The following is a 13,358-nucleotide window of genomic DNA, read 5'->3' as shown; positions in this document are numbered from 1 at the left end:
GAGCTCTTCATTAGCTTAATTAGACCTTTAATTGTTTTCAGGTTTTTAAAACAGTTGGCGATTAAGTTAACTATACAATTTTAGAAGTAACTTGAAAGTGGCAACTTTTTAGGAGCCGAGAACAATTAGAAAGGCCTAATTAAACACATGTTCAATTAAAGGGTTTGATTAAGTAACTGAGAACTCTGTTGGAATGAAAGCCAGCAGACAAAGGGGTCCCCCAGGACCAGGATTGGGGAAACCCTGGCGTAGTAGGTTCCTGGAACGTGACGTTCCTTTTAGTGGGACTAGCGCTCGCCGTTCGTGTGCAAACTTATTTTTAGCTTTTTGTTTGTTTTTCTTTATTAAATCTAACACTAGGACTACCACTGCTCCGTATCTGCCTCCGTATTATTCAGTGACGATCCACACATAACAGATCCCCCGGTTACAAAAGCCTACATAGGATTCGATGCACATGAAAAGATTAAGCATGTGACACTAGACAAGTTTCTGCAAATATACCCAATGAAACAGCATAAGGTGAACCAACACAGAAATATTTAATTCTTGTCACTTGTATCTAGAATTCCCATCTTAACCACTTTGTTTTTTAACAGATAAACGCAGACTTTCTCATACATACAACTTGCCTCCAACACCTTGCTAATTTGGACCCTGTGGTATTTTGAACGTAGCAAAAATGTGCAAGCATGAATCCTAAGCACTTCCCATTACACCTTACCAACATTTATCAGCAACCGATTAATATTAACACACCATCACACTTTGAGATAGGGCAGTAGGCCACTGGTGTGCATTCCTGCTGTAAAATGGATGGCTGGATGCCCAATTTTCCAGCTTTCAATGTCAAACTAACTAGTTACCTCACTTCCTCCTCCACAAGACATTGTTTTCTGATAAGTTATATTGAAATAGACTTTCTTTCTAGGCTTCATTGTGTGTCTGCCTTCATTGGAAACTAATCTATAAAAGCATTGTGGGTGCAGAATTGATGACTTGGCACAACACTATGACTTTAAATGGATGTCTATACCAGCAAATAGATAATGCACAGTATAGCTGAAGATTAAACTTTAAACTGAACTGCCTTATACATTTTTTATAATCCCCTGCTGGCAGACAGATTTGTGGATACAGTTAAATTGTGGATTACGGCTATATGTTGCCGGTATGTCAAACTTCATACATAGAGAACCGTTTATCCAGTTCAGGAAGGCTTTTGCTGAAGAGGAAATATCTGTACTTTTAAGAAGCCTTTTAAAAGTATTGCACAAGATATAAAGGCAACTACATTTTCAACTGTATAGCAATTGACTGTCATTTTGTTGTTTACACAGTACAGCTATGGGCAAATGTTTTGCATAACCCTATCGAATTAACAAACTTTGCTTAATAAAGTTGAATGAAACCTGCTGAATAATGTTACGTTAACATATTTAATTGCACACTGTGTACTTTTTCTATATACTTAATGAGAAAACTGACATTTTGAAATCTATCATGAAATACTGTTACTATTATGGCTCTGTGACAGTCTGGCTCGCAGTGGTGAGGTGGATGACGTCACGGACCAGGAAGTAACTGACACCAAAACAGTGGATGGGCGGGTGAAGCTGAATGCTGCGGCACTCAGCGTATTTATTAATAAACAAAACAAAAGATTTAACAAAACACAAAACAAAAGGGCACGAGGGCCAAACGAATGAACAAACAAACAAGTAAGTGATGTGCTGGGTAATCCAGCACGTTTTAGCAATTGTTTTTTAAATGTTGCTTTCTCTCTCCACTCTCCCGTACTCTCCTCTACACTCAGCAACCTCGAGTGCAGAGAGCTGCAGGTTTATATACTCTGGCCGAGGGATTAACTAGTTGTTAATTATCTTATTATCCCTCGGCCAGAGTCTGCACGCGTTTGGTAAGGATGCATGACTGTCAGCTAGTTAAATAATCAGTAGCTGATCAGCCATGCATCCTCACTGGGTTTTTAAATATATAATAAAAGACGCGGCGCTTTTACCCGCGCCACAAACAAAAATACAAATAATAATAAATAGGGGTGGGACACTCCACCACACATGCCCCCCCTTGTGCGCAGCACACATGGCCTTTTCGGCCACCTCCCCCCTTAGTCCCCAAAGTCCCGGTTAGCAGTCCCGGCGCAGGAACAGGGGCAGCAACGGACCAAAGGTGGCGGCCACGGTGGGATGTCCTCCTCCCACCCAAACAGCCGTAGCGTTCCAATGGCCCGTGCACCGGCTGGCTCCTCTGGCCAAAAAATTTTGGGGGGTGGTCTCCAGTCATAGTATTTCCTGCCGTGAAAGTGCGGCTGGGGATGCTGGTCTCCGGACCTCCCCCCCCTTCTTCATGGCCGGCAGCTCCCCTCCATGGGGCTCCGGCCACCCTTTCTCCTGCAGCGAAATTGCTGCGGGGGAAGCTGGTCTCCTGACCTCCCCCCCCTTCTTCATGGCTGGCAGCTGCCCTTCACGGGGCTCCAGCCACAGTATTTCCTGCCGCGAAAGTGCGGCTGGGGGAGCTGGTCTCCTGACCTCCCCCCCCCTTTTCCATGGCTGGCAGCTCCCCTTCATGGGGTTCCAGCCATAGTATTTCCTGCCGTGAAAGTGCGGCTGGGGAAGCTGGTCTCCGGACCTCCCCCCTCTTTTCCGTGTCCGGCAGCTCCCCTTCATTTGGCTCCAGCCACAGCATTTCCTGCCGCGAAAGTGCGGCTGGGGGAGCTGGTCTCCTGACCTCCCCCCTCCCTTTTCCATGGCCGGCAGCTCCCCTTCATGGGGCTCCAGCCACAGCATTTCCTGCCGCGAAAGTGCGGCTGGGGAAGCTGGTCTCCTGACCTCCCCCCCTTCTTCAAGGCCGGCAGTTCCCCTCCGTGGGGCTCCGACCACATGATCTCCGGCCGCGAAAGTGCGGCTGGGGGAGCTGGTCTCCGGACCTCTCCCCCTTTCTTCATGGCCGTCCGTTCCCCTCCGTAGGGCTCCGGCCATAGTGTAGTGACCCCAGGCGAAGCAGGATCCCTGGCGACCCCAGGCGAAGCAGGATCCCTGGCGACCCCAGGCGACGGCAGCGGACCCTCGGGGGGCGATGGCAGCAGCAGCAGCGGACCCTCGGGAGGCGACGGCAGCAGCAGCAGCGGTCCCTCAGGAGGTGAACTCGGGAGGGGAGCCCCTGGCCATGGAGGCGGCAGCGGGAGCTCCACTTCTCCCTCGTTCCCTGTAGCTGGTGGCTCTCCAGGCGATGCGGAGCAACAGGCAGCCCCAGGCGATGCGGAGCAACAGGCAGCCCCAGGCGATGCGAGGCAGGCATCCTTGGGCGAAGCGAGGCAGGCATCCTTGGGCGGTGCGAGGCAGGGCAGGATCAGTCCTTCCCATGAAGGTGGATGTGGAACCAGCAGGTATTCACCCTCTGCTGGTGGAGGTGGGAGGGGAAAGCAGTCCTCCCACGGCGGTTGAGGCAGAACCAGCAGGCATTCACCCTCTGCTGGTGGAGGTGGGAGTGGGAGTTAATATACAGAATGAATAAACAATGCAACACAAAATATAAATCAACAAAATAGTAATGAAGTCCCCAAAAAGTAACAAAAGAAAAAAAACAACAACGATGACACAGTCAACGGAAAGAGCTCACCAAACCGGTATGGAAGTCCAGTTAATTACTTGGAAGGAATGTGAATGATGATGTAGAGGTCTTCAGGAGATGAAAAACATTGAGAGCGATGAAATGGCTGTTTGATGAAAACTGAGGTTGCAAACAGTCCAGAACAGATGCACAAAAACATACAACCACACACTCCAGCAAAAAACACAAAAGAAACTACCCCACCTAATTAAGCAAACAACGGTAACTAGACAATAAACTAAAGCAGCAGACAAAAAGAAAAACAAAGGCTAAAGAATAATATCTAGCTAACAGTATAAAGATTGGGTTTCAAAAGGTAGACTCTCTAACCAAGGTGCTAGCTACAGGAAAAAAAACACACACCAACCCCCCACAATCAGAGAAATAAGAGACAGGTGAAAATTGACTGTGTGAGAGGATTGGTGGATGAAATTTTGAATGGACCAATGGGGTGAAAGAAAGAAAGAAATGGATACTGGGAAATGTAGTTTTTATAGGTTGGCCTGGCCAGGCTACTGCCTTTACTTAGAGACAGGTGAGTGAAAATTACACCCACATATGTAGCAACAGTGCTACAGTGCAGTTCTAACAACCCATCGGTTTGATTGATTTATTTTGCTACTTTTGGATCACTGTTAAATTGCTATGGACCAAGAATAAGTTTCAACCTTATGAGATTTTGAGTGGGATATGAATTGAAGGAGCTACACAACGGATTTATGGGGGGCCGTTCAATTCAAAATTTCAACTTTCTGGGTACAACATATCAGAATCGGGTAAAACGTTTATCAGAATCGGTATAACATATATCAGAATGGATATAGCATATGTTAGAATGGATATAACATAACAGAATGGATATAACATCAAACTTTTTGTGGCTATACAGCAATCTGGATACATCAAACTTGTGTGGATATACAGCAAACATTTTTTTTTTTTTTTTTAAGAATTGACACTTAATAACACAGCAACAAATGCATGCGTGTCTGTGATCGTCACTTCACAGATGTCTTCAGTAATGGCGGTGTCCACGAAAATGAATTGATTTAGTCAACAAACTGGCAAGTGATAGGAGCCATGTAATGATTAATACGTATGATGTATAAACATACTATGGATATCTTAAACATGTATATTAAAGGGGTCGAAAATCTAAGTTAAGTGCAGCGGCAAAGGTAATTCTATCATGGCGTTTTATTCATTTTCTGTTTGCTGATTTAAACGCATGTGTAGCATCAATAATAGATATTGAGGAGTTTAGTTTATTTTGAAGTGCTTGAGACGCCTAGAGCAAGCGGAACATCTCAATTATAGCAGCATTATTTTTTTCTATGCTGATAATCAACATCTATCTTTTGTAGATACATCACTCTAATCTGACCACTACTTTCTGTAAAACATTAAAATACTCAGAGGTTTTCTTGTAATATTATATAGGTGTAATAAGCACGTATGTTTCTTATCTTTCCTATATGAATGCCTAAGTAGACCTACCTATACAGGCTACATACAAATTATCCATATGCTTTGATCTTAATGGCCGTGTGTTATACTGCCACATTAACATTAGTACAGCGACCCGCTAACAATATTGAATTCCTATTTCGTGGTTAGATTTTCAATCAGAAGTAACCCGATCGATTTTCTTCAGCAAATGGGATTTTCATGGAAAGAAATTGCAAAATGCCTGGGAGTCACCGTTTTCTACTGTGTATTGCAGAAGAAAAGAAATGGGAATGGATATCTCCATATCACAACAGATTTTCTGACACTATAATCACATTCTTGATGATGATGATATACAACACGTTTTGTCTCTTACTCCTAATGCTGGAGAAAGCTATGTCACGGGCAGTCTTGTGCAGAGAGGAGTGAGAGTGCAAAGGTGGAAGGTTCGAAAGGCTTTCTCTTTTAGATGCAGTTGGAAGAGCTGTAAGAAAACGAAGAGCAATTAGACGCAGAGTTTCCAATGTGCCCGGGCCAAATCATTTATGGTATGCATATTCTTTTCCCTGACATTCTCTCCCTAATATGTCATATAGAAAGTTTGCTACTCTCAGTAGTTTAATCAAATATTACTAAACAAGATATGTAACACAACCTATGGTGCATAGCTATTTAAAATAAGATATTTTTATATACAGATGCATCTTGGCCCACCTCTGCAAGCTTTTATGTGATAGACCACCTAATGGTAGACAGGTAACAAAAAATGCCACTAATGTCTGCATAGTACATTAGTTTACATTTAAGAAGTTTATTACTGACTACCTTATCCATATGACAAATTCATGATGGTTTTCCTTTACTTTGTATTTTTATTCTTAGTCATGTCAGTTATAATTAAAGTTGGTATTTCAAAATATAGCACATCCCAAGGAGGATGTTTGTATTCTTGGAGCCACAAGAGGTGGAAAATACTGTCCTCAACAGCATGCATGCATGCATAATTATAAATATATCCACGTTGAAGCTTGTATTTGTAAATAAATTGAGTTTCTATTGTTTCCACAGACACATTGATGGTAATCGCAAGCTAATGTCATGGCGATTTTTCCATTGATATGTGGATGGCTTCAGTCGACTTCTCATCTACTTAAAATGTTGCACAAATAATTTGTCCCAAACAGTTTTAACACTGAAGATGGAGAATCTAAATTTGGGGGATCTAGGGGGAGAGAATATTCGAGTTGCCCGCTTTGATTACTATGAGGGGTGTAAATAGAGGTAGCTTCATAGCGGGAAGAAGTGTTCATAACCAACAAATTGAGCGGTTGTAGGCAGAGCTCAACAAAGTAGTCCTTCACTACTACAGAGACTTCTTTCGTTGGATGGAGAATTAGGGAATATTAGAATCTGTAAGAGGGTACCACATTTATGCTCTTCATTATTTTTTCCCTGGGGGGGTTGAATCAATAGATCTGGTACAGAATTTGTGCACCAGTGGAATAACTACACCTTGAGTACTGAAGGACATCGTTCTCTTTACCGGTTGTGGACGAAGGAATGTTGCAGAACAGTACTGTTCTCCATGATGTGCCTGTACCAGAATATGATTATCAATGGTGCTCAAAATCCAGACCATGATACCAATGACCATATTTTGCATGAAAATACACTGCTGTCTGAAGAGCAAATAAACTACCTCCAGTCAATGGTAGATCTGAGCATTGACCATTTTAAATTATGGAATAGATCATTGTATGTTCATGTGTCATTTTACGGAGCGTTTTCGGTTATGAAGGGTGATGTTTGAAGTCACATGGAGGTACAAAGAAACTTTCTACTGCTCATCAAATATTACATTTCAAGAGTGGCCCAACAGCTGCACACTCAGGATTCCTGAGTGTGAGACTGTCCGTCAAAATTAACAGTATATAATAACACAGTATGCACCTCAGATAGATGGAAGATTATCAAGGTGATTTTCAAAGCTTTTTGCTCCACAGCAAAATTATCTGCAGATTTTCTGAAAGTAATTGTAAAAGGTTAAAAGTGCAAATCTTGCCAGAGACATGTAGGTATGGAAGAGAAATAAAAGGATTTTTTGAAAACGTAACTTTTCTTTTCTAAGACAACCATATGATACAAGCATAAAAGATGACTTTTTTTGTCAATGTTATCCTGTATACCTTTCTTTTTTATCTTCAATTTGAGTGTTTATTTCCGCTGTAACCATTTAATTGTAAATATTACACATTTTCTTCAGAAACTGACTTGCATTATTATTTTTAAATGTAAACCTCTACAATTGTTTTACTTTCCAGTTTTTGTAATAATCAAATAACCTCTTTACCAAACTGGTGACAAGTTAAAAGTTGCTTAACATTAAACATCATTTATTTTTTAAAACAGCTATGAGTATATAAATCACTTCACAACTTTTTTTACCAGTTATTTCTACTGTTTTTGTAATCCACAGTACCCAGTGTTCCATGCTGTGCTTCAGGTTTCTCCATACCCATGTTTGAGTTTCCTTTAGTTGCAATAGATGGGTGGGGGAATTTGGGACTGGTAGTTCGCTGCTGACAATCCAGATATTGCCACAGGTGCTCAATCTGATTGATGTCTGGGCTTTGGAGCACCTGGGGTGGGGGTTGGGGCAAGTGGAATGCCTTGATTTCTCTTCCAGACTGGTCACATGTGAGGAGTGGTATGTAGCGCTATCCTCCTGAAGAATATGAGCATCAAATCTTAGAACACCTTGTTGGCACAACAGTAGATTTGTTTTTTAAAATGTTAATGCACCCTGCAGAATTGAGACATCCTTCAATAAAATCTAGTCTGTCTTGTGTGACCACAGTCTGAAGAGAAATGAAGGCAGCAAGGCTTGTATTTCAACGCGGGATTGCGGGAATCGCACATTTTCCAAGTTGCTCCCGCATATATGCAACTTTCAGTGCAGGAAAATCCCACAGAGATATCTTAAGACAACAAACTACTGTATTTTTCACCCAATTTAGAATGTCTGAAACGCTACAACAATCTCTAATGAAGTGGGTGTCAGTAACAAAAGCGCTATGAGCTGCATTCAGAGTAGTTCTGGTTAAAATAAAGAATTAAAAGTAGTGTGGGATGTTAGTTGATGAGACAGCACCGTGAGGCAACCAAAAGAAGCGCCTAGCTTATTAATTTAGCTATTGACCATTTACACTGCAAATGTTTCAGGCAGTGTTTGACATTGTATAGTTTGTCTACTACACTGTAGCCTGTGGTAAATAAAATCCAACCTGTTGATTTTTATTTGAATTTGGCGTTTTGTTTTTCTCAGCATGCGGATCTAGGGGCTTGTGATTTGTGACCTATTGGAGAGCGATGCACCGGTTACTTCTGGTTTGGCGCAGTAAGAAAATATAGGCTGCCAGTAGATTGATAATAAAAAGGTAAATTGATCATTTACCTTTGATTAGTAAACACCTAAAACTATTCAAATGTGCACATCAGGTAATTCAATGCAGAACACTCGGAGCAATTCAAGACTAATGTATATTACCTGTGGAACTAAAGCTGTCAATATTCCCCCATCTTGTATGACAAGCTACGTCACTTAAACCTGCTTCACCATTGGTTGACACCCTTATGACTAATCGGTCTCCCTCAATCTTGGTCGGCAACAGATGCACACAGACAGACTGATCATATCTGAACGGAACTGTGTGACAAATATTCAAAATGTTCAATCTTCAAATTTGAAGACATCCTGACTGAAATCTGTATAATCTTGGATTTTAGGGCACGCACACTGCTATGATTCACCCAGACTCTGTACGGCCAGTTGAGATGAGATGAGTCGGGACGGCTTGAGTCGGGCTGTGTGCGGCGGGCTTAAGGATTATAGAAACTCAGTACACTGCAGTAAGTAAACAGTTTGGAAAAAAAGACGATATTAAGTCTATCTAGGTGTTGTTTTTCAAGCGGTGACTTTCACTTTAACTCTTAAAACCCATTCATTTTGGGGCACCAGTGCACTGAGGGTTACGCACATACTACTCGGGAACCGTAGAAGTCACCTACCTGGTTCATGGCTTGTTTAAAAGTACAGACTCTGGAGTTTCCAAAGACGTATTCAGTGTGTGTATGCGGTACTCCTAGCCAGAACAACGATCGCCTGAAGTTAAGCTTCTCATCATGTGACAGAGTTCACAGCTTAGGTTTCGTTTTTAGTCTATTGCGCCGTCATTGTAGCAGCAATACTGAAACCAAAAAAAGGATTATTTTGGAAAAATATATTGTATGCCTGATCCTGTTGCAACTTACATACTATGAAAGGAAATGTTGTGGCCTTTCATTTGATATGTTACTTGCACGTACAAACTATCCAGTAGTTAAACATACATAAATGAAAACATGAAAAACAGGCGGAGTGTAAAGAGTTTAAAAAAAAAAAAAAAGTGGAGCGCTGCACCTTTCTTTTGCTGCATGCAAAAACTTCACGTCAGGCAATGGCAAAAGCAATGGAGAGTAATGAACAGCTGTTAGGTCTCCTGAAAGCAGCTTATTTTAAAGCAACACCAGTGTGAATGATGATGCAGTAAAATATATATCGTTTTTATACATGCAAAAGTGTCTTCTTTAGCCATTCCCCCCTAAAATTTTGGAATCCCCCCTTGGTTGCAGCATAGGGGGGAAATCCCCCCGGCACACCAAAATGAAATTCAAGCCCTGGGCATTGAACTTCTTCCATGCCCCAAAGCTCAGATATGAATCCAATTCAGCACCTGTGTAAGTGCCTGGATCGTCAGCTGAGTAGATTGGTTTCCTTCTTGTTTAAGTGCAGTCCGTCCCGTCTATATAGGTAGTCCTTGTTGTAGAATGTACTCCAATGTTCAAGAAAGATGAAGCCTTCCTTTGTGCACCACAATTTCAGCCATGCATTTTGATTTTGTATTTCCAGCTGTCCGTATGGTCCTTTGCAAGGTGCCGACAGTATCCCAGAAAATACCACAGTTTTGGTCTTGTCTTTTAATTTCCTTCCTAGCTCTCTGAATTTGTTTTGCAGGGATCTTGGCCTGTCTCTTCCAATGTTGTTTGTACTGATGTTGACAACTACTACCAGGTCGTCTCCTGTTTGTTTTAGGAGCCTATCCACGTTCTCAGTGATGTGGATGACAGAGGCTCCTGGAAGGCAGCACACTGTTGTATTAAGGGGGTCCAAACTGCGAACTGAACTTGCTGTGTTTCTCAATATGGAGTCCCCAACAATCATGACCTCCCTTCTTTTTGCTGCCTGGCCAGCACTGTTTATAGGGTCCTGGATGTTGTTCCTTTCATTCTCTTGATGTTGGTTTTGATCATTTAAATTTTGAAGTGGCTCGAATTTGTTGGCTGTTTTGATTTCTGGTGGTTGTGTTTGACGAAGTTTCTTTTATCCCTGCTTCTGCCTACCTGAACCTAGCTGTTTTGACTATCTTCCATCTCTCTGGTGGCTTTCAGTCTGCTAGGGGTGCTGAATTCCATGAATTGTGGGTGTGCCAGCTCCTCATGCTCCTGTTGCTGTCTCATTTCCTGCAGCTCCATTTCTAGCATACTTTACTAGTTTAAGCAAGTTCTGGATCGTGCGGCACTTTACACACACTTGGTTGAGCTCTACTGGGTTTTCTCAGATTTCCCACATCATGCGGGTGTCACAGATTACTGGCTTGAAGACCTTTTTTTGGAAGTTTAGTTTAGCTCATGCAGCTGTCAACCTGCTTTCAAACTCCTAACTGCTCTGTACTTTTCCACGACTGTATTTCTCCCACGCTGTCGCTTCCACATGCTGTCGCTGGGAAGACTGGCTGGCATTTGTTTATCTGTGTTGTGCTGCTGGCTCCGCCCCTCCTCCGTGCCTCAGAACAGTGGCGAATCTGAATCAGCTGCTGAGATTCAGCTTGTTATCAGAAAAAGACACGCAGCTGTTAGACTTTAAGCTGCAGTGTTTTCTGATTAAAGCAAATGTAATTTCTCCTTACTGCTTCTAACTGCTCTGTACTTTTCCACGACTGTACTTCTCCCACGATTTTGCTTCCACACGCTGTAAACTTCTGGAGTATGAGCAAAGTGTTTAGGTAACTAAATTCACAGTGCAAAACAATTATTTTTTAAAAATAAAACAATACATTTCTGTGCACTTTTTGTTAAACTGCAATCGTGGCCAAACGTTTGCAATTGCAGAAAAGGTAAATAATCTAATTGACATTGAATATCTATGAAGAAATTGTATTAAAATGGATATCACCATTTGTCTGAAAGCAAATTTGGCACACCCACATCTATAAATTATGAAAACTTATCTTTCATTAACAAAAAAAAGATAGTTTCCTGCTTTTTAATTTGTGTGAATTACATTGTTGACACTATTACATTTTGCAAACAAATGTCTGCTACTGTACAAACATTTCTACGATGGCTCATTGAGGACATGAGAACAGTGGCAACTCTTTCTATAAACATGCAACTGCTTTCTGGCTGCAGGTGTCTGTGACAGAGATCAAGTGATTCTTGGTGTTAGATCTCCCTCTGACCTGTGAGGGCACTGTGTAAAAGGAACAGAGTACCCTTAACTAAATGGCACGACAATTTATTCCGTAGGGTAGGTGGAGGTCGGTCATTTAGTAAAGGGGTGAAGCTACGGTATCCAAACACAGTGACCCAGACGGATTGGAGGAGCGGATGCGCTCGTTAACCTAGGGGTCATGAGCGAGGATATAAATAGGGGTCATAGCTGACGTGATCTGTTCCTTTTGTGAATGGTTAGGAAATAACCTAAAAGAAGTCCCTGCATGTAATAATTGTGAGTGTTCTGTTAGTCTGTCTTGTAAACGTTGTTTGTTTGTTTAGTTTGTTAAAAGATTACTAACACGATTCAGAGCTCCAGCCACAGGCCAGCATTAAACCCGGACACCAGCACTTCACTTTCCACTGAGAATTGTCTTTTCACCACAAGCACTTAAATCACGCACCGTAGGAACTGTGCCTGTGTCTTTGTGTGAGTGATAAAACTAGACTTTTTGGTTGTGGGTCAAACCCGTGGGATTTTACAAAACCAAAGTGATACACGCCGCTGTAAATCACTTCCAGCATTATTATTTACAAGTGTTTTGCCTTACGGCTCTGGACATTGTAGTAATTTATCAGTAAACTCCCTTGCACCTGTTACTAATTGTCCGTGTGATTTGTACCTGCACTGCACTGCACTCACCTGTATCCACTCACCACTTTGCCACAGTGCCTTATAAAATCAATGAATATTCTTATTAACTTGCATTTAGCCTAAACAACCATGGGTTCAACAACACAGGTTTACAACCACATCTTGATAAATTAAAAGAATTGTACAATAGTGTGGTTGTCCCAAACATTTGCACTGAACTGTTTTATACTTTAGGCAACCATATGGCTCCATGTTCAGTGGGACAGTTTGGGACAGTTCAGGCTTTTTAACTCACACGTCATTGCATTGTAGTAAGTGTAGTACTGCTTCTCTTAAACAAGTAATGAGGTACCTGAGACACGTAAAACATACCACAATGCATTGAGATGCGAATTAAAAACCCTTAACTGTCCAACTGAACATGGAGTTGGTAAGAGTGTAGCACTAGCTACATGAATGCAGCATAAGTAATTTGCTGCCTGCTGCTCTTAATTGAGTATCAGAATACCTGGCCAGGTTAAGTTAATTCTCTATTAAATTGCTAAATAAGTAATTTTGTCCTCGTTTCTAAAGTGGGCCTTTCAGATTCATAAGGTAAAACTTAGGTGAAGCTATATCAATTTACTGTCAGTTTTTGGTAAGGGGTTTATCTCTGCACTGGTCTCTCTTGTTTTAACTGAATGATCTTTTCCTAAATTTCCACATGGAAGTTCTAATTAGAGTCAGGTGTTGCTAATTGCCTTGGCAAAGGGCTTATTGAGCTTGATTTATCATTGTCTAAGTATCTTAATTGGGAACCCTTTAAATATGGCTATTACTTCCTGGGCAGGTGGTGGTTCCTTTTCTGGGTGATTCTTTTTCGGGTGTGGTTCAGTGTGGATGCAGAGTGTTTGGAGGAAAGAGCAGGGTTTTTTGAAGAAGGTTGCTGTCTATAAAAGAGAGATCGGGAAGCAATGATCGGTTGGTTGTTAGAAACAGTGTATTTTTTTTCTAATCTGCCATTTTCCAGTTGGAAAGTAACCAGTTATCAAATCTCCTGCCCAATGGAAACTATCTACATCATTCAAATTGTTTATTTTTTTATCCTAAGAGC

This window comes from Acipenser ruthenus, chromosome 33 (genome assembly GCF_902713425.1).
Source record: "Acipenser ruthenus chromosome 33, fAciRut3.2 maternal haplotype, whole genome shotgun sequence".
NCBI lineage: Eukaryota > Metazoa > Chordata > Actinopteri > Acipenseriformes > Acipenseridae > Acipenser > Acipenser ruthenus.
Note: the sequence above shows the minus strand (reverse complement) of the source record.